Raw genomic sequence first — 19155 nt, forward strand, 5'->3', positions numbered from 1 at the left:
CCTCCATGTGGAGGGTTTGTCAATCCACGTCCCGTAGACTGACTTGAATAATTTGTTTGTCAAAACAGATGTTCCCGGCGGAATGTGCATGTGCGTGTGTGTGTGCCTGTGTGCGTGAGCGTGTGCCCGTGTGCACGCAGCAGGCTGTTGGCTGGGGCGGGCATGCTCCCCACTGGAAATGCAGTGTTTACGAGGCAGGAAGAGCTGCCAGCAGGGAAGTTGGGTCTGGGAGAGCCGGGGCTGGGGGCAGGGGTGAGGCTTGGTCTCCTGCAGCCCAGGCCTCTGTAGAAGCAGGTCTGCTCCTGTCCCCAGGGGGCCGTGCTGACCGTCCCCACCGTGTGGGGCCCAGGGCTGGGTTCATGGGGCTCGCCACCACTTATGGGCCCCGGGGGAGGCGGGCCGCTGGGGGGTCCGGTAGGGATGGGGGGTGGGGGCTCCGCACGTCTTGCGCTGGGTCTTATCCATGCGGGTCTTAGGGGTGAGTGAGGAGGGAGGCTCTCGGGGAGCGGGGCACGCAGGCTGGGACCTCCCTTCTTCCAGCATCTGCCCCTTCGCTGGAGAGACCCCGCCTCACGGTTGGACGGTTGGACGGATGGACGGATGGACGGATGGGAGGTGCGGGTGGGAGGGGCCAAGCGCCGGGGGGCTCGGAGGCTGGGAGGCTGGGAGACCAGGTGGCCTGTGTCCGCGGGGCACGGGGCACTCTCCTACATCCAGGTCCTGACCCGGAGTGGACGAGGCGCCCAGGGGAGGGACGCACGTCAAACCCACCGTGCAGGCAAGTGAGCAGTGTGGGGGTCCTCGCAAAATAGCCAGCCCCTGCCCCCAGACACCTGGCCCCTCTGCTTTCTCCCGGCCCTGCTGGACTCGCCGGGACCTGGCTTGTGTCCGGCCGGGGTGCCGGTCCCTGGCGTTTGGGGTTCGTGTCTCAGAGTGTTGTGTGGGCAGCTGCGAGTTCAGGGCCTCCAGGCGGGATGGTTGTGTGGGGCCCAGCGCGGGCTGTGGTGTGGGGGGCGGGCCGGCAGCCGGCCCCACTTGTGGGGGGAGGTGACGGGGCTGTGCCCCACAGTCTGGGTCCCCCGGCAATTTGAGGTGACTCCAGGGGAGTGGCCATCAGCTACTGTTTACCACCCTCCCTTCTGAGAAGGTAACAGACCGGGTCGGGGAAGGGTCGGACGTGCGGACCCCAGGGGCCCCTGCCCCCCATGCCCGTGTCTGTTTCCCCCTGGAGCGTGTCTGCAGGGACCAGGAGCCAGCCACATCCGAATGATGCATGTGCGCTGGATGGTTTGCAAAGCCTCCCCGGTGAGACCGAGTGCTGGCCGGGCTGTGAGGTCCTTGCAGTGGGGGAAAAGGGCAGGGAGCCACGGTGTCTTCCAGGTCCCTTCACTTTGCTTCCAGGGTGGCTGGCATGTGGGAGAGGACAGCGTGCTGTCAAAGGGGAGGGGTGCGCGGGGCGGGGGAGGGGCGAGCAGGGGGCTCTTCCCAGGCTCCGGAGCCCCCCTCCTTCGGGATTTCGGAATGAAGGCTGAGATTTAACGACAGCCATGGTTCTCAGATGCTGTGAGCATCAGGGTCCTCGGTGACAACAGAGACTCTTGCCGAGCAGGCCTGGGCAGGGCCCGCGGTGCATTTCTCGCCTGCCCGGGGACTGGGGAGGTGGTCCAGGGACCTGCTTTGAGAACCAGGGGGCTCGAGTGTGGCCACAGGGGCCTTATCTGTTCCAGGAGGCGTCCTCTGTTCTCTGGGGCTTGGGTTGAGGGTTAGGAGTAAGGCGTGACCCTCACAGAGCACCTGCCTCCCACGTGGGTCCAGACGCATCAGTGGTCAGACTTCCGTGGGCCACGGAGGCTTTTACTGCCGAGTTGCCTCGGCCTTTCCTACGTCTGTCTGCCGGAAGGCGGAAATCATGTGGCTCTGGGAGCCCCGTGAAGGACCGGCCGCGCTGGCTGTACTGGTTGGTCTGTCTTGGCTGAGGCCGCTGGCTCACACCAGTTTCTAGAAAATTCTGTTCCTCATTTCTCTGCTTTCTTGTGAGTTAGATGGTCCTGGCCCACGACCTGTGTTTCCCTGTCCCCCCTCTGTGCTCCCACCTGTTTGGGAAGCTGTCTGGTCCTGTTCTGGCACCTGCCCCAGAACTCACCGGGGCTGCGTGCTGGGGAGCACGGATCTCGTTGGTGTTGCTGCTGCCTGGGGTGCAGAGGCCGCTCCTCGGTCCCCAGCATGCTGTCACCGCTGGCTCCTTACCCTTCCCTCCCTTGGTCCTTCTGTCCCTCCCTGCCGACCGCCCACCCACCTTCCCCTCTCTCCCCCACTTGGCTCTTTCTTTCTCTCTCCTCCCGTTTACCACCCCCCGCCCCATCCTGTCCCTTTCCTTCTCTGTCACAGACCTTTCGTGCTTCACACAGACCGTGGGTTTGCATTCAGTGGACCGCTCAACGCTGTTGTACTTGGAGGTGTTCTGAGGCTCACAAATCCAAGTGCCCTAGACCTTGATCTGAGTCCCCATGTTTCTCCATCCGCATCACCGCATTCCCAGCGGGTGACGTCCAGATGCCCCACGAGTCCCATGGTGCTCACAAACCCCGTTTGCCCCCCGAGCCCCATTGAGGGCTCCTGCAGTGGCCACAGAGCCGTGCTCTACGACCGAGGCTGTGGCCGAACCCGGGTGCGTGTGTCCCCTGCGGTCCCGTGTGGGAATCATCCCCGATGCGTCTCAGAAGCAGACGGCAGGGTGAGGGGACGTGTCTGCTCCATTTGGGCACGTTCCTCCCGTCGTGCCAGACTCTCTCCCCACGTTCTCGCCAACGCTCGGCATCGTCCAGCGCTCTGCCGTCACCGGCAATGTTCTCCAGTCCCCGGAGACCCACCCTCCTCCGCTGTCCCCTCCAGTGTCCCCAGGGTTTAGGAGACGCGGCAATTCCAAGTGCCCGGCTGTGTGGGAGGCAGCATGGGGACGGGGGAGCCTCCAGGTGAAGGGCAGGCAACTCTTCAGACATACTTGTCAGGTGTTGTGGGGTCCCCCTCATGGTCTGGGGACCCCTTCATGGACTGGAGGCCCCCTCATGGTCTGGGGCGTCCCCCTTACAGACTGGAGGCCCCCTTCATGGTCTGGGGGCCTCCCCGATGGTCTGGGCACCCCCCTCATGGTCCGGGGGCCCTCCTCACAGTCTGGGGGCCCCCCTCACGGACAGGGGGCCCCCCTCATAGTCTGGGCACCTCCCCTATCATGGTCTGGGGCCCCATCACGGTCTGGGGTCCGTCTGGCCATCCTCACAGTGACAAACACTCACACTAACCCTCACCTGTGGAACCTACGTTTTCATTCACCAAGAACGTCCGAGAATCTCGTGCGACTTTACACCTGGGCCCCCTGCCTGCGTGGGGCCTTCTCTCCTTTAAAACAATCCGTGTTTATCTTTGAACAGACCAGTGGCCTTGTAGGAGGGTTTGCTGGGTAACGAGTAGTATAACCCGTGACCTGGATGCCTGAAAAGGAGCATGTCATTCCAACAGTGCATTTCAACATTTCTTAAGTTTCCACTGGACCAGGAACCTCGTAAAATGGAAGAAGCCGGGGCTCCCCCGGACTTCTGAGGGCCCAGGTCCTCTCTTCATCTTGCTCACCCTCACCGGCCAGGGGTGTGTCGTGACCCCCAGGGTCTATGTGGGGTCTGGGCCGTTGGGGATGATGTGGCCTGCGGAGAAGTGGGAGATCAGGGAGGTGCAGACTTTGATCTGAAATTTTGTTTGCTGACCCTGTTGTTGTCTGTCTTTCCACACAGACATGTTGCACATAGTAGGTGGTCGGTAGAGATTTCTTCCGAAGGAACAAACCCAGGAAATGCGATGGTTTGCACAGTGTCTAGGCCGGGGTGGGTTCCCCGCCCATGAGTCCTGGCTACTAGCCTGTATCTTGTCTCCTCGTCCCCTTCAGGAAGCAGACGTGCACTTATCTGTTCCTGTGACAACCCTTCCAGTAGAATTAAGCTTCCGGAAGGCAGTCTCTATCTCTGTGTGCCCAGTGACTAAGGCAGTGCATTTGTTTATTCATTCAACAAACATTTGAGTAACTATTAAATACTAAGTAGCCTTTTAGGTGCTAAGCATAGAGCAGGGAACAAGGTGCATGAGGTCCTTGCTGTCATGGAGATGACTGTGTGTGTGTGTGGCCACAAGCAGGTGAATAAATAACGCGATGAAGAGATGGCCACACTGAAGTAGAGGCAGAGGATTACAACAGCCTGATGAGAGCCTGGGACTGGGTGATCCTGGAAGGCCTCATGGAGGAGGTGATGTTTAGGCTGAGCCACGAATGGTGAGCTTCCAGCTGTGCGGACACCAGGGCAAAAGTCCTGAATATCCGAAGGCAGGAGGTTGCCCCCGAGGCTTCGGTTCCCATAGAATGTGGTTCTGGAGTTGTTTGCGGGATGCTACGGGGACAGGCGGGTCAGCCGGGACCCGTGGACCCTCAGTGTCAGCGTCTGCAAACCAGCCAGCGGTGCCCTGTGTCAACTCTGTCTACGGGGAGCCGGCCGTGGGGGTCCCTTCGTGGAAGGGCCAAGGTTCCCTCCCGCCACCCCCCCGCGACCCACCCCTGCCCCGCGCCACCCCGCACCCAGCCCAACGCCTGTTGCCGCCGCTGCTCTGGGAACAGGGGCCTTCCGCGCGGATCTTGGAGATGTTGGCTAACCTAGCAGATCTGGCGGTGGGACTTCGGTGAGATTCCCTCCGATTAGCCGCTCCTGTTGCCAAAACCCAGCATGTACTCTGTGATGACAATATTTAGAATTGGCGGCTGCAGTTGGTTCAACAGAGCGGGTGTGCACGGCGCTGTTATTCATGGTTCCTACTGACTTCCCGCCTCGGAGCGGGAGAAACACCCCTGCACGCCTGCATTGTTTGCCTCGGGAGAGCTGCAGAGAGCAAGCTCGGCAACAGGTTTGCTTCCTGGTTTCTGACACCTCCCTCCAAGAAGGGCCCCCCCCCCCCCCCGCCACCGCCCCGGGCACCAGGAAGCCGTGTTTGGGCTGCTTTCTGGGGCCCAGGGTCTGCTCCGGATGCCTGCCTTGGTGAGGCCGCCCGCTCCGGTGAGAAGCAAGCATCCAGGCCCCCCCACCCGACCCCCGCTCACAGCCCGGGCCCCGCGTCTCCAGCCTTTCTGTGCTCTGATCCTGAATCAGCCTTGCCGCTTTGCTGTGAGCCGGCCAGGAGGTGCGAGAAAAGCACGAATAACAAAACAATGTGCTCATAAGCTTGTCACCCGGAGACCCCATTGTTGATGCTCGTATTTTATTCCAGATTCTTCTCCGTGAGGATCTGAATGGTGTTAAAATTTTTCCCTGCGAAACTGCAGACACGCACTTTGTGGGGGCAAAACACCCTGACCGAGGCCGTCCCGCAGCCGTGACCCTTCTCGTTGTTCCCCATGGTTACAAACAACGTCTGGCCGCCATACCAGTCTGCTGTTTTTCTGCCTGAAACACGGGCGAGACGCTGGGCAGGGGCTCGGGCTGCATTTCACAGCAGGGTCCCCTGGGCGCAGAGCGGCCGCAGGGGAGAGGCTGGAGCTGGCCGCAGGCGGAAATTATGACGCAGCGACAGCCGGCCTTGTCTCCCCTCCGACCTCTCCCCTTCCTCCTGAATTCTCTGGGCATTGATTGCCTAGTCCCACCCCCAACCCCACACATCCCAGCTTGAGAACTGGGGGTCACTCTGGATTTCTCCTTGCCCCCCCCCATCCAGATGAACTGTTGGAACCTGCGTGGATTTGTTCAGTGGCTGGCAAGTGGCTGGCACGTAGTAGGTGTTGAACAACGATGAGTGAAGTGGGCAGGCATAGCCAGCTCGGTCCAGCAATGGCTGAGTGCACTGGTCACCTCGGGACAGTCCCCAAGCCCCCCCCCCCCCCCCCCCCCCCGGCCCTGCGTATGGTCCCTCTTCCCTTTCCGGGCCACTTCTCAGGCAAGAAATAAACAAGAGAATTTTGTAAACGGATCTTCAAGCCACGGATGTAGCAATACCGTCTGCCGTTGGCTTGGCGTCACTGAGGGCCCTCTTTACACGCACGACACGGAGGCTTTGAGACGCGGGCATTGTCGCTAGTTCAGACCCATTTTTCAGATGAGACAACAATCGTGTAAGAGATGAAGGGGCTCGTCCCAGGTCATGCAGCTGGGGTGAGATGGGCCGGGTTTCCAACCACATATACCCCCCGGGAGGAAGGGCCAGCAGGCCCCCGTGTGCAGAGGCCGGTGAGGGGACGGGGTAGCAGTGAAGGGGGGGGGGGCAGGACCAGGTCTCAGTAAGAACGAGGGCAATCAGGAGGCTCCCGGGGGAGCGGCATGGCCTGTCTGGGTTCAGCAGGGTCCCTCTGGCTGCTGGGTGGGGCTGGACTGTAGAGTGGGGGGACCCGGGGGGCCAGGGGGGGGGCTGGGACAGCGGGGTCTCAGCCCAGGCCGAGGGGGCGGCAGTGGCCATCGTGAGGAGAGGTCAGATTTGGGACATGGCAGGAAGGGGGGGCACACTGGTGGACACGAGGCTGGGGTGTAGCCGGGAAGGGGCGCTCAGTGGGGGGGAGGGGAGGCGAGGCGTGTGCACTTAACGCGCGTCTCTGTCCGCAGCAGTGTTTCTCGGGGCTTTTGCACACCACTGATGCCTGCAGGTGGGCAAGCCGTGGTCTGTCCACGCGTGGGAAGGAGGAAGCACTGTCACGTCTGCCACGTGTTGAGCACGGCACTTGGTGGAAGGAGCCCGACACAAAAGGCCGCATACTGCGTGATTCCGTTCATGTGAAATGTCCAGGGGCAGAAAGTGGATTCGCGGCCGTCCAGGGCTGGGGGGGGAGCTGGGGGGACGCAGGCACGTAGCGAAAGGTGCAGGTTTCTCTCCGAGGCGGCGAAAATGGTCTGACCTTGGCTGTGGTGGTGTGTACCTGGGAATATGCTCAAAACCATTGCATTGTAGACTTCACTTTGTGCTTTTTAAGTTCACTTATTAATTTGTTTGGAGAGAGAGGCGGGGAGGGGCAGAGAAAGGGAGAGAGAGAGAATCCCAAGCAGGCTGCGCACTGTCAGCACAGAGCCCGACTTGGGGCTCGAACTCACGAACCGGGAGATCATGACCTGAGCTGAAATCAAGAGTCAGACGCTAAACCGACCGAGCCTGATTCTATCTCAATAAGTTCATTTAAGGCGTGTGGATACCCACACGCCATCCCAGGGCACCTCCTCCAAGAGGCTTGAGTGAGCCCTGAGCTCAGGGCGTTTTCGAAAGCCCCCAGGGCCCGCCTCATGCTATCTGCACCTGCAGGGCAGGGGTGGGCCCCCCATGTGCTCTGTGGCTTCCTCAAGGGGGCCCCTGGTGGGGGTGTGGGAACCCCCAGGCAGACGCAGCTCCTGCCCAGGTCGGCGTCCCCCGGAGGGCGAGGCCCTGACGGGTGTGCGGACTGCGGGCGCAGGGTCCGGGAAGCCAGCAAGGTCAGCGCACTGACGTGGGCGGTGCGTGATCCCTGCCGTGTCTACACCACCCGTGGCTGCCTTACCGTCTGCAGCTCAGCGGTTCCCGCTCTCTGCTTTTTCTCAAGAGCAGAAAAGTCAATCTTGTCACTTGAGGACAAATTCAGTTACTTGGTGTTTTCCTGGTCATTTTGGGATTTCGCACAGTTAATTTCTGTTCCCGGGCGCGGGCGGGGGGCAGAGGGTGGGGTGTGCGGCGGGCACAGGTGGCTGGGGTCAGCTTTGCCGGCAGAGGCGAGGTCGGGCACGTATGAGCTGATCCCATACATTCTGTCCGCCTCCCCGGGACCCCGGGGGTGCGGGGAGGAGGCCTCGTTAACATCTCAGAATGCCACACTGGGGACCAGTGGTGTTTTCTGAGTAATGGCGTTGTGGATCAGTAATAATTCGCTATTGATTAATAATTCCACTAATGATCAGTCTGCTTGGAGTCCAGTAAGAGTAGCTGTAAGTCAGCCCCTGTTCTAAATGCGTCATGGCGGTCCCCTCATTTAGTCGCCACAACGCCCCTACAAGGCAGGCGCTGTCCTCGTCTTGCAGATGGCGGACTGAGGCCCAGGGGGCGGAGGCTGGGGCCCTAATCACACAGCCGGTGAGCGTCACAGCCAGGATTCGCCATGGAGCTTTGGGCAGAACCCACGCCAGAGCCACGGGGCTGCCCGCCGGTGAGGAGGTGCGTGTACCCACTTCTCTCCCCGCAGCATCTGCAGGAGGGACCAGATCCAGGAGCGGGCCTCTCTAAACGGCCTTCAGTAGGCGGCCTTTGGCCAGGTCGGAGGGCAGAGTCGAGAGCCACACTGGCTATTCTGATCTCGGCTTGGCGATTTCTGTCTGTGTGACCACGGATGTGTTTCTTAACCTGTCTATGCCTCCATATGCTTATCTATAAAATGGGAAAACAGGGGCGCCTGGGTGGCGCAGTCGGTTGGGCGTCTAGCTTCGTCTCAGGTCACCATCTCACGGTTCATGAGTTCGAGCCCCGTGTCGGGCTCTGTGCTGACAGCTCAGGGCCTGGAGCCTGCTTCGGATTCTGTGTCTCCCTCTCTCTCTCTCTGCCCCTTCCCTGCACACGCTCTGTCTCTCTCTCAAAAAAACCCCAAAAAACAAACAAAAAAACCCAACAGTGGTATCTTGTTTCCTCCTCAAGGGGCCGCTGTTTTCACCAACCCGGTACTTAGCGGCTCTGACGCTGTTCTCCGTCAGACGCAGAGGCCGCGGATGGGCGTTTCGATGGTTAAAGGAATTAAATGATATGAACCATTTAGAACAGGGCCTGGCATATAGTGAGTGTTCAATACACGTGAGCTGTTATTACCGCCATTATTATTGGACTCCACGCGGACTAGCCATTGAGATGATGACGGAGTTCGGGCGGCGATAGCAATAGTCCCAAATGTGACGGGATCCCATTCCCTTGGGAACCTTCTCTGTTCGCCCGGCGCCCAGAGGGGGTATTTTCCGTATCCTCCGCGTCTGTGCTTTCAGCCGGCCCCGCAGTACGCTCCCCACCCCGTCACCAGGGCCCTCATCTAGACCACGTTAGAATGTCTCACTGCCCCTTGATGTGCATGGCGTGACCTGTGTGTCCAAGCCCCCACGCTGTGTCCTTGTGACCGGCGGCCTGAGGGAGGAGCCTGGGGGCGCTGTGGTTGGCTCCCGCGTGGCTTCTTTATGAAATGCCAGCCGTTGCCTTAACCTGAGCGGCGGCTCCTTTAAAGGCCGGGACTCCGAGAGGCTCAGCTCGGGTCAGAATCAGGCTTTGTATTCTGGACTCACCAATTCCCGTGGGTCTCAATGGCCCGGAGCACGGCCCTTTGAAGCTGGTTTTCCCTTCGTCTCCTGGGCAGGGCGGCCCAGATTTTTTGTAGAAGCTTCTGCAATTTATTTGTTTTTCCTTTCTTAGCACAGGACTGCCTAAAACGTGCAGGGGGAGAGCGGCCGTGGTGGGAGGAGACCTCAGCGGGGAATGAGCTGGTGCTGGATGAGAGGCCCGGGCAGCCGGGCTCAGGCCTCCCTTTGTGTCGGCCTCGAGCCACGGGGAAGACAGGACGTTTCTGCAGGCTGGGCGAGCCCCAGGCTCCGCAGCCCTCTCTGCCCAGCCGGCTGGAAGCTTGTGGCATTCCAGAAGGACAGGGCGGGGACAGGCAGGCAGCAGGCAGGCATGGAGGCCACCAGCACCGTGGAGCGTGCAGAAAATGCCTGCGTTGATTTTCATCAGCGAGGAGCAGTCAGAACGGTGATTAACGGGGGCGCCGACTGCTTCGCGGGTGGGCCTGGCCCATGGGGCGGCTGCTCTCGGTCAGCAGTGCCCCTGCCCGGCCGCCCCTCCCCCAAGGATGGCTCTGTGGCTCCCGATCTTGGACACCCCGGTAGGAGACTGTGACCGCTTCCTCCCCAGGGGTACCGGCGCCCTGGGAAGTGCTGTTCAGCTGCCCCAGACTCCCAGGTTCTCTTCTTCATTTGAAATTAACAGTGTGGGGCTCTGGCAGGTCACTTCCTGTCACATCGGCGCTTCTGGACTCCGTGCAGGCAGCCCCCCCACCTTGTGTGCTGAGCGGACGGGCCCTGGTGGTTTGTGCGGCCGGCTGGACCCACACTCCCCCTTTTCCCCGGTAACCTTCAGGGGGCCTTTCTGCCCTCGTTGTCAGGCCGAGAGGATTGCTGACTTAATATCTTTTCTCAATGGGCTCATTTTTCTTTCAAAAGACATTTAGACAAATGTCTGAAAAGAAAATAAAAGTTTAAAATAAAAGCTAAAAATAAAAGCTTATGAGATGACCGTAAGTAGATCCCTTTATCATCTTAGGTGACGTCAGCCTGAAAAGGGATACGGTGGGTCTAACCATCTCTAGCCTCCCTCCTGCTTGCACTTGCCGGTGTGTCCTGGGGCCCGGCCTCTTCTCACAACCGGGGGGGGGGGGGCGGGGGGGTGGTGAGCGAGCACCCAGGAGGTGTGGGGACACCCTGGCACCTGCCTGAGCTTCCTCCCGGAGGAGCTCTCGGAAGAGAATGGAAATGACAGTCATTTCTCACTGTCTGAGTTAATGCTCTTTAATTCACCCTGAATATTAATAACAGACGACGATCACAGTGACGGTAACAGCCCACGCTCTGCCGGAGGACAGGGGCCTGCAGCTCTCACCGAGCGCCAAGGGCGTTGTGCCGGCATCTGGCTCCTGGCTGCATCTCCCCCGTTAAAGCGGCCGGAAGCGGCTGGATGAGACCCCCAAGGTCCCAATCCCTGGCTCAGGGACTGTTACCTTCTGCGAGAAAAGAGCGGGTATCGCCTGTGCAGCGGTGGATGTGGTTAAGTCAAATATCTTTGAGAAAGAGAGGTTGTTATCCTGGATCGTCTCAGGGCGGGCGGCCCTGGCCGCTGCCACACGTTTATAAGAGAGGGCAGACGGAGCTTTGAGATACACAGCCGCCCAGGGGAGGAGACCACATGACCTCGAGGACAGGTGCAGTGATGTGGCCACAAGCCAAAGAGTGCCTGGAGGGCCAGAACGTGCAAGAAACAGGAAGGATCTTCCCGTAAGCCCCCAAGACCTTGATTTCAGACTTCTGGCCTCCAGATCAATGAGAGAATGAATTTCTGTGGTTTTAAGCCACTGAGTCTGCTATAGTCCGTGGCCGCAGCCCCAGGAACTCACACAGGAGGCTTTTCTGTTATCTCTACTGCGTAGACGAAGGGCTGGGACACAGAGCAGCCAAGTAACTATCCTGGAGTCACGCAGCCAGACGGTGGCCAAGCTGGGATTTGAACCAGGTGGTTGAACCCCCACTTTGGGAATCCTAGCCCCCCCCCCACCGGGCTGCACCCCCAGGCCTGTCGGGAGCTGAGGGCGGAGGCAGGTGGGTGGATTCCTCAGACTTAACCCAGGGAATTCTTCCAGGAAGCACTTCAGAAAATGCAAAGCGCCACATGGCAGGTTTCTTCTGGGTTTAAAACCTGCTATTTGCGGGTACCTTTGTTTGTATTTTCAAGCAGGAGGCTGGGGCTCAGCCTTTCTGAAAGCCTGGGGGGAAGGGGGGCTGGCCTGATCAGGAGCCTGCAGGGGCCCTTCCACCCCACCTCCGCCTCCCAGCCCCTCTGGTCCCCTCCTGTGGTCCCACTGCAGGAAGCATCCGTGTGGCTGTGTGGCCGTGAGCTGTGTCCCCCTCCCCCGCTTGAAGCCAGGGCACAGAGCAGGAGCACTTCGGGCATGGAGGGGAGATGTTGCGGGGGGCTGGGAGCTGGGGACCTGCCCAGTGTGTAGCAGAGGGACCCCGTCCTCCTCCTCCCGAGGGTGGGAGGTCGAGAGGGGCCCAGGCCTCTGCACCACGTTGAGGAGTCACCGTGGGATTTGGGTCGCTTCCCCTCCTGCATCCGGACCTCTTTCCCTGCCGCCCACTCTGCAGTCCTAGGCTGCCAGTCGTGGGTGCCGTTTTCTTTCCTTCTCCCCCCACCCCGGGAAGCCGCTTAAAAGCACCCATTGAATGGCCGAGCCTTATCGGGATGCAGGCAAACACTGAGCCCCGAGCAGGCAGCAGCTTGTGTGTGGGCACCGGGCGGGAGGGGAGCAGGTCACGTGGGGGCTAATGCTCCTCAGATCCCGGTGACACGGGGATCTGACTCAGCCCTGCACGGAGCCCGGCTGCAGACCCCAGGCCGGCTCAGCGGGCGGGGGTCCGCCCTCCCCAGACCACAGGGGCCGAGGGGGGGCTGGCTGGAGGAGAGGGTGCCACACGGCACAGGGAATGTCCGCTCCGTGTATAAAACCACGATCACTTAGAAAGGCCTTTCCTGCCTCAATCCTCAGGGCACTTTTCAAGCCCCAGTGTTAAGCGTGATTTTCTCATTAGTGACTTAAGGATTCCCGAGCGGCCTGTGTTATAAGTGGAGGGTGACCGGAACATGTAAGGGGCAGCAAGGGGCGCCCGCGGGTGATAATGGCCGTTGCAGAAGGCAGACGAAGGGGGGTGAGCGCTGTATTCCCGGTGGGTGGCACCGAGTTGGATGCCTTGGTACCCGTGGCACTGATTTCAGGCTTCTGGGCAGACGGTGCAGCCGGGACCCACCGTGGTGACCCAGTGACCCGCAAGCATTACGGAAGATCCTATTAGAGTGGATTCCAGAAGCACAGCAGCGTTTTACCGCGGGAAACCCAATGCCAGCCTCCCGGCCCCGGGGAAGAGGGGAAGCATGTGGTCACGATGCTCTCGACCCGGAAGGAGCCTGGTCCTTCCTAAGCTCTTTGAGTTCTTGATTTTACTGAAGTCCCACAAAGTCCCGTTATTAATTCTGATGGTGTGGATGGAGCAGACGGGGGAAGCCGAGGTGCCGAGAATTTATGTAACTGGCCCACAGTCGCACGGTGTGTAACCGGGGGTCCGAGCTCGAGTCTAGGCCATCCGGTTGCACAGTCTTCCCCGTTGACCGACACGCGGTGCTTCTTCCTGGAGGAGACGAACAGTCGAAGACGGGTTCCGTGGAAGGAAGGGGGTCCTCGCGCTCTGTATCTGTCTCTCTCTCTCTCACGCCCCATTCCTACCGTCTCCTGCTCCCGCTCCCGCACCCTGTGCGTGCTTATTTCGTTGTCGGTTGTGCTCGTGGCGGCTTTGGATTTTACCCCAAAGCACACTGCAGAGAGCTCTGTGTAGGTCGGGTCCTGCCGGCGCCTTCCTCTCTTGGGAAGAGTCGTTCTGGGCACCGGGATCATAGACCTTCCTTGCACCGGCTTATCGGCTGCAGCCCCAGCAGAGCAGCGTTGTCTCCAGACCTCTCGAAGCCCGTGTGACGTTTTGTGGGGGCCCTTTGCCTGCGATGCTGTATCCTAGAGCTTCCGACCCCCTTCAAGGACACGGGTGAGGGTCCAATGTGCATCTCACGGGGCCAGGGATGTGCACGGCACGTCTCCTTTCCGTGGCTGGGAAAGGAGAGCTGACAGGACAGGGCGCATGTGGGGACAGCTCTGTCTCCCTTCTATTTTAAGGTCACGCCGTCGGCTGTAGCCTGTCTTGCCCACTGGGCTCGAGAATCCGTTGTTGAAAGATGTGCTGTTATGCGGCCCAAGGACCTTGGAAAAACAAATGAATTACTGATTTGGGTCCTGCTGCTTTAAGGGGCTGGACTTGGCCGCCAAATGCTGTAACCAGAGCCTCAGACCAGTCCTCCTCTTGCCTTTTATGGCACCGAGGTGGAGAGGGTCCCCGTGTGTCTAAAGGGAGCCACCTGTGATAAGTAGGTTTTCTGGTTGACTCTCCCTCTCACAGCTTGTCATTCTCCCAGAATTAGTGTGTGTATGTGCACGTGTGCAAGTGTGTCCACGCACATATATGCACACACGTGCATGCACACACACGTGCAAAGTGCATCCGCATTGTGTGTGTGTCCATGTGCACATGGTTGTGTACATACACACACGTGTGCACACTCCGACTTTTCCCAATTGTCTGCCTTTAAATTTTTTTTAATGTTTTATTTTATTTTTGAGAGAGAGACAGAGCGCAAGCAGGGGTGGGGCAGAGAGAGAGGGAGACACGGAATCGGAAGCAGGCTCCAGGCTCCGAGCTGTCAGCACAGAGCCCGACGTGGGGCTCAAACTCATGAGCTGTAAGATCGTGCCCTGAGCCAAAGTTGGACGCTTAACCGACTGAATCACCCAGGTGCCCCCAAATTATTTATCTTTACAAAGAAAGTTCCAGGATCTGCATTTAAAAAAAACTGTGATTGAGGGGCACCTGGGTGGCTCAGTCGGTTGAGCGTCCGACTTCGGCTCAGGTCATGATCTCCCGGTTCGTGGGTTCGAGCCCCGTGTCGGGCTCTCTGCTGACAGCTCAGAGCCTGGAGCCTGCTTCACATTCTGTGTCTCCCTCTCTCTCTGTCTCTGCCCCTCCCCTGCTTGCACTCTCTCTGTGGCAAAAATAAACAAACATTAAAGTAAATAAACTGATCTCACGTGACTTCATCTGCAAACTGCTGCCTTGGGTGGGGATGTAAAGGCATCATTATGTGCGTCCCCTCAGGACCCGAGCTCTGTGATTGCTCGCTGTTGCAGGATTGAAGCTGCCAGAGAAAAGCGGAGGTTGGGCTGAGATCACTTTGTACTTTCCTTCACATTTTTTCATTCATTCATTAGACCAGTCCTTTAATCACATTGTGGTGCGAGTGCTGCCCGCCAGAGTGCGCGTCCTGTCGCTCGGAGCTGACGGGCAGGAGGGGCAGGCAGGGGGCGGGTTCTGAGAAGCCCTGTGGTGTACGTGTGGCGGTGAGCCTGGGGGCCCCGGGACACGGTTCCGGGTTCAAATCAGGTCTCAGGTGCCTGCCCACGGAGTGACCTTCACTCTCAGGGACCCTGCGTGTGAAGCGGAGGATAGTTCCTCGCTTACTGTAAGTGTGTGGTCTTTGTCATTCTAGGACACCATTCCCTTCCCTTCCCTTCCCTTCCCTTCCCTTCCCTTCCCTTCCCTTCCCTTCCATCCCCTTCCATTCCCTTCCATTCGGTTCCATTCGGTTCTGTTTTATTTACAAACGGTGTGGAGCCCTGAACTAATCCCACGCACCGGGCTTTGAAGTTCGGTCGACTCATTTCTGGAATCCCACGCGTAGCGGCGCTGGGGCGACGTGGCCGGTGGCCGGGTCGGGCGTCGGGCACCTCCCTCACCCCGAGGGAGACTGCCAGGGTCTTGGTGCGGCAGGGCAGGTGCCTTTGAAGCAGCTTCTCGTCACAATGTCACACATAAAAGGAGAACAAAGGACTCTTCAAATCCTTCTTCCTGTCTGGCTGCAGCTGAGAGGTCCTGGTTACAGACAGGCGGCCGGAGGAGAGGGAGGCAGGCAGGAGGGGCTCAGAGATGGGGTGTGTGAGGAGGGGGCTAGGCGGCAGGTGCGAGCTGGGCCTGGGGGACCCCCGGGGGCCCGACCGACCCGGCCAGACTGTGCACCTTCCCACCCGCCCCTCGAGGCCATCCATCTAGTGCTGGTCTCCTCTGCCCGCACCCACAGGGCGTCACTCCAGGGGCAGGAGGGAGCCTGGGGCCGCGGCCTCCCCGTCTGCCTGCTCACGGGTGGGCGTGTGGGGGGAGGCGTGGCGGCCTCTGTCCGCTCTGACCACTGCCGACAGGACGCTCCCCGTTTCGTGCCCGGAGCCCTCCGGGCCCCCACTGACCGCATCTCCCAGGTAGCTGCGAACCTCCACGTCTGTCTGCAGGAAAGCTTTCCGGGCCCCCTGCGACGTTCCGGATGCAGCGAGGGGGCGGGGGGCACGGAGAAGGAGCCACCCTTCAGTGTCCAGCCGGTGTTTACCAAAGAGTGATTCTCTACCACGTCCGAGCTGGGTGTGCGGGCCCTCCACGTGCTTGCCAAGCTGCCTTTGTCCCTCGAGGGCTGCGTGGGCCTGAACGAGGACCAGCTTCTCAGGCCAACCAGGCCTGCTGGCAAGTCCCCTCCCCCGGCCTCTTAGGAAGGGTGGGAGGAGGGACAGACAGAAGGGTGCTGACGCCCCACTTGTCCGCACGTGGTCTGTGCCACAAGGGAGACCTGCCCACGGCCGCTTGCACGGCTCCATGCACCGCTGATGGCTCTGGGAGTCCCCGCTGGGGCGTCCAGCCTCTGCCCCCGATGTGTGAGCCGCATCCTGGCCAAAGGAACACTCAGCCCTCGAGGCTTCTGGATGGCGGAGCCCCCGGCGCCAGCCTGGAACGCGGTAACGGTCCAGTCATCTCGCTCAGGGTGGGTGGCCGCAAGGGGACGGAGAGCCCTTCCTTCCCAGACCAGAGTGAGCGGAAAGGGGAGGGGTGGGCTGGAGCCATGGAGAAATCTGGGAGGGGAGGGTGTCCAGCACCCCCAGGGGCACCAGAAGGAAGAGTCTCCTTCCCGCCCCTGGTGGCAGAACGGCCACCAGCCCCGGAGCCCCGGTCTGTCAGGCTTCCAGTTGGCAGGGTTCCAAATGTGCCCCAGTGAGACCCCACGTCTGCTCCCCGGAACCTGGGCGTTGATGGCGATGAGGCACTGACGGGAGGCGTCGCGCACCTGCACCGAGGACTTGGGGCCGGGAACCCGGTGAGCCGCCCGGACCGGACGTCTGGCCTCCAGGACTGCTCGCTGGCTGTGGCGCGTCCACGGTCCTTCGTTACGAGGCGTGGGAAGCTTACGCAGCCTCTCTGCTGAGCCCCCCTGGGGCACAGAGACGGGCTGATTGATGGGCTCTGTTGGGGCCTGTGGTCCCTGAATCCGTCAGCACCTGGGTTTCAACCTCGAATCGCTGGAAGGTGGACCCCCACCCCCCCACCCCGAGCCAGCCTCGGTGGTACCACACGTCCACCTGCTTTGCTCACGCCCCTCTGGGCCCCTCTGGGTCCTGCTGCTGCTTCCTCTTCTCCCGCGGCCCCTGCTTCTTCTGCGTCGGGTGCTGTGAGAGGTCGGGGTGACTTTGTTACACCCCCTACACGCCCCACACTGCTCTGGCCCCGGCGTGTCTGTCGCCTCGTGTGCTCCTCTTGGAAGCCCCTGGGTCTGCTGGGGCTGTGTCAGGTTGCAGGGACGTGGCTGGAGGGATTTGGTTCTCGAGTGAGGAGCAGGGGCCCCAGGGCTTTTCAAACTAGGCCACAGCCCATCACCGAGTCGGGAACCGGCATGCTTCCAAACGTGGGAGAGCCGGGAAAATGGCCACGTGCCCTGCACATGCTCTGGCTCACGGAACCCTTGTCTGTCTGGGTCTCACGGGCCTGCGTACCACGTGTGTTGACGTTTTGAGTCGACTCAAGACGCTGAGACTGACCAAGGAAGCAGCTGGAATCGGGGTTTGGGGAAAGGCTGGTGTCTGTGGGCAGCAGGTGGTTCAGTGCTTGTCTGAGCCCCGTTTTGGGGTCTTTGTCTAGAATGTGGGGTGCTCTTTGCCCCTGCCTTTGTGGGCCACCTGCCTCCGGTCACGTTTCCTGGGTGACCGGAAAGGCCTTCTCAGCTTCCTTTACAGCCTCTCCAAGTCAGGGACCCCGAGGGGTGGTCGCTCAGGAGGCGAGTGTGAGTCCCATTTGGAAGCGAGTTCCCCGAGTCATGTGGACACTGTCGGGGAAGCGTGCATTTGTGCATTCACTGGGTCTGTCCTGAGCACCTGCCGCTAGGCCCTGTGCGAGGGGGCCACTGTGAGCACAGGGATGTCTGGGGGTGACTCCAGGGGCTTGGCGGGGTCCCTTAGGTCTGGGGAACAGCGTTTGGACAGAGAGTGGGGCAGTGGGAGGGAGTGCTGTGAGAGCTCCCGAGTGCTCTAGAATGTTCCGTCTGCCCCCTGGTATCTGGAGCAAGCAGTGTGTTGGAAGGGAAGCTGGAAAGTGTGGTGGAGAGAGGTGGGGGGGGGAGGGGAGGCCGTGGGTGGAAGGCCGCTGTGAGATCTGGAGGGACCGTGAGCCTGCTACCAGGAGGACCCGCCAAGTCTGGGGGGAGGAGGAGGCGGAGGGGTCTGCCGTAGGAGACCTGGTGGGAGTCGTGTCGTGGTCCAAGTTGGGAGCTGGGAACAGTGTCTGGAACAGCAGCAGAGCCTGATGGAGGTGGGCCTGGTTTCTTCCGATGCCTGACTCCACGGGGCGTCCCTCCTCCCCTCAGCGTGGGTCACGTCAGGCAGCTGACCTGACCTGTCGGCTGGGGTCATTTGGGTCCTTGGGCTCTTCTCACTGGGTCTCACGGCGATGATTTTCCAGCATCGCATTTTACTTTGAGGGCTGTTTTCATTCACCCTTGGATTCGCATTTGGGGCCTCATTGCTGGACTCCTCAACCCCTAAGCCCCCCAGGCCCGACGCTTAACTGGAGGTTCGAGGAAGGCTTGTATCAGTGAATCAAAGCAGGCCGTTTGCACACCCTGTTGGCGAAGGCCCGCACGGTGTCCACCAGCGAATGTGGGTGCAGGGCATCTGGACGCCTGACCTGTTTGCCCAGGTCACCCGGGAGCTTCCGAGAAAGAAGTAAACGAGTCAAATGAACACCCGGGAGCTTCCGAGAAAGAAGTAAACGAGTCAAACGAACACCACGGAGCCACGTGGAACTCTGTCCCCTTAACGTTCCTCTAGTTTGTGAAAAAACCACTGCAGACTGAACCGTGAGGAGACAACGCAGGTGTTATTCAATAACCTGAAAGAGACTGCAACAATGTGTTCGCTTTCAGAAGGTTAGAAGATTCACCCCGAAGAAAGCGTGTCCTCTCTGCATGAGGATTTCGTCTGGAAACTGGTCTCCAGTCGGGACAGCGTCCAGGCTGCAGACGCTTTGGAGCGGGCGTGCGCATGTTCTGTGCCGCAGGGGGGCTGGCGCTGGCCCCCGGTGCCCCTCTGCCTGTCAGGGTCCCTCTGGGTGCCCCCGTCCTCTCCCGTTTCTGCTCCCAGAGCTCGTGCAGCCATCTGGTCCCCGGCCCCTCACGTGGCGTCCAGCCAGCTGGCAGGTGCACTCGGGCCGCGGGTGGTTCTGGAAGTGGCGGCCGGGCCCCGACAGCGCCTCTCTGCCCCCCGCTGCCGTGCAAGCCGGCCCGCTAAACGCCTGGCCGCAGGCGCCCGTGGGCCCCGGGCCCAGCGCGGCTGCACCAGTGATTTGCTTCATCATCAAATCCTCGTCTTGGCAGATGGAGCCCCTCTCTTGGCACAGCCGTCTCATTTAACCTCGGCAGTGA

At 60.4% G+C, this 19155-nt stretch overlaps 1 protein-coding gene across 3 annotated transcripts in view; it reads left to right on the plus strand.

Annotated features, from left to right (window-relative positions):
* RIMBP2 (RIMS binding protein 2) overlaps positions 1-19155 on the plus strand; it is a 218550-nt gene that overhangs the window by 1284 nt on the left and 198111 nt on the right. The window lies entirely within an intron of this gene.

The sequence above is a fragment of the Acinonyx jubatus genome, chromosome D3 (genome assembly GCF_027475565.1).
Source record: "Acinonyx jubatus isolate Ajub_Pintada_27869175 chromosome D3, VMU_Ajub_asm_v1.0, whole genome shotgun sequence".
In the NCBI taxonomy this organism is placed as follows: Eukaryota; Metazoa; Chordata; class Mammalia; order Carnivora; family Felidae; genus Acinonyx; species Acinonyx jubatus.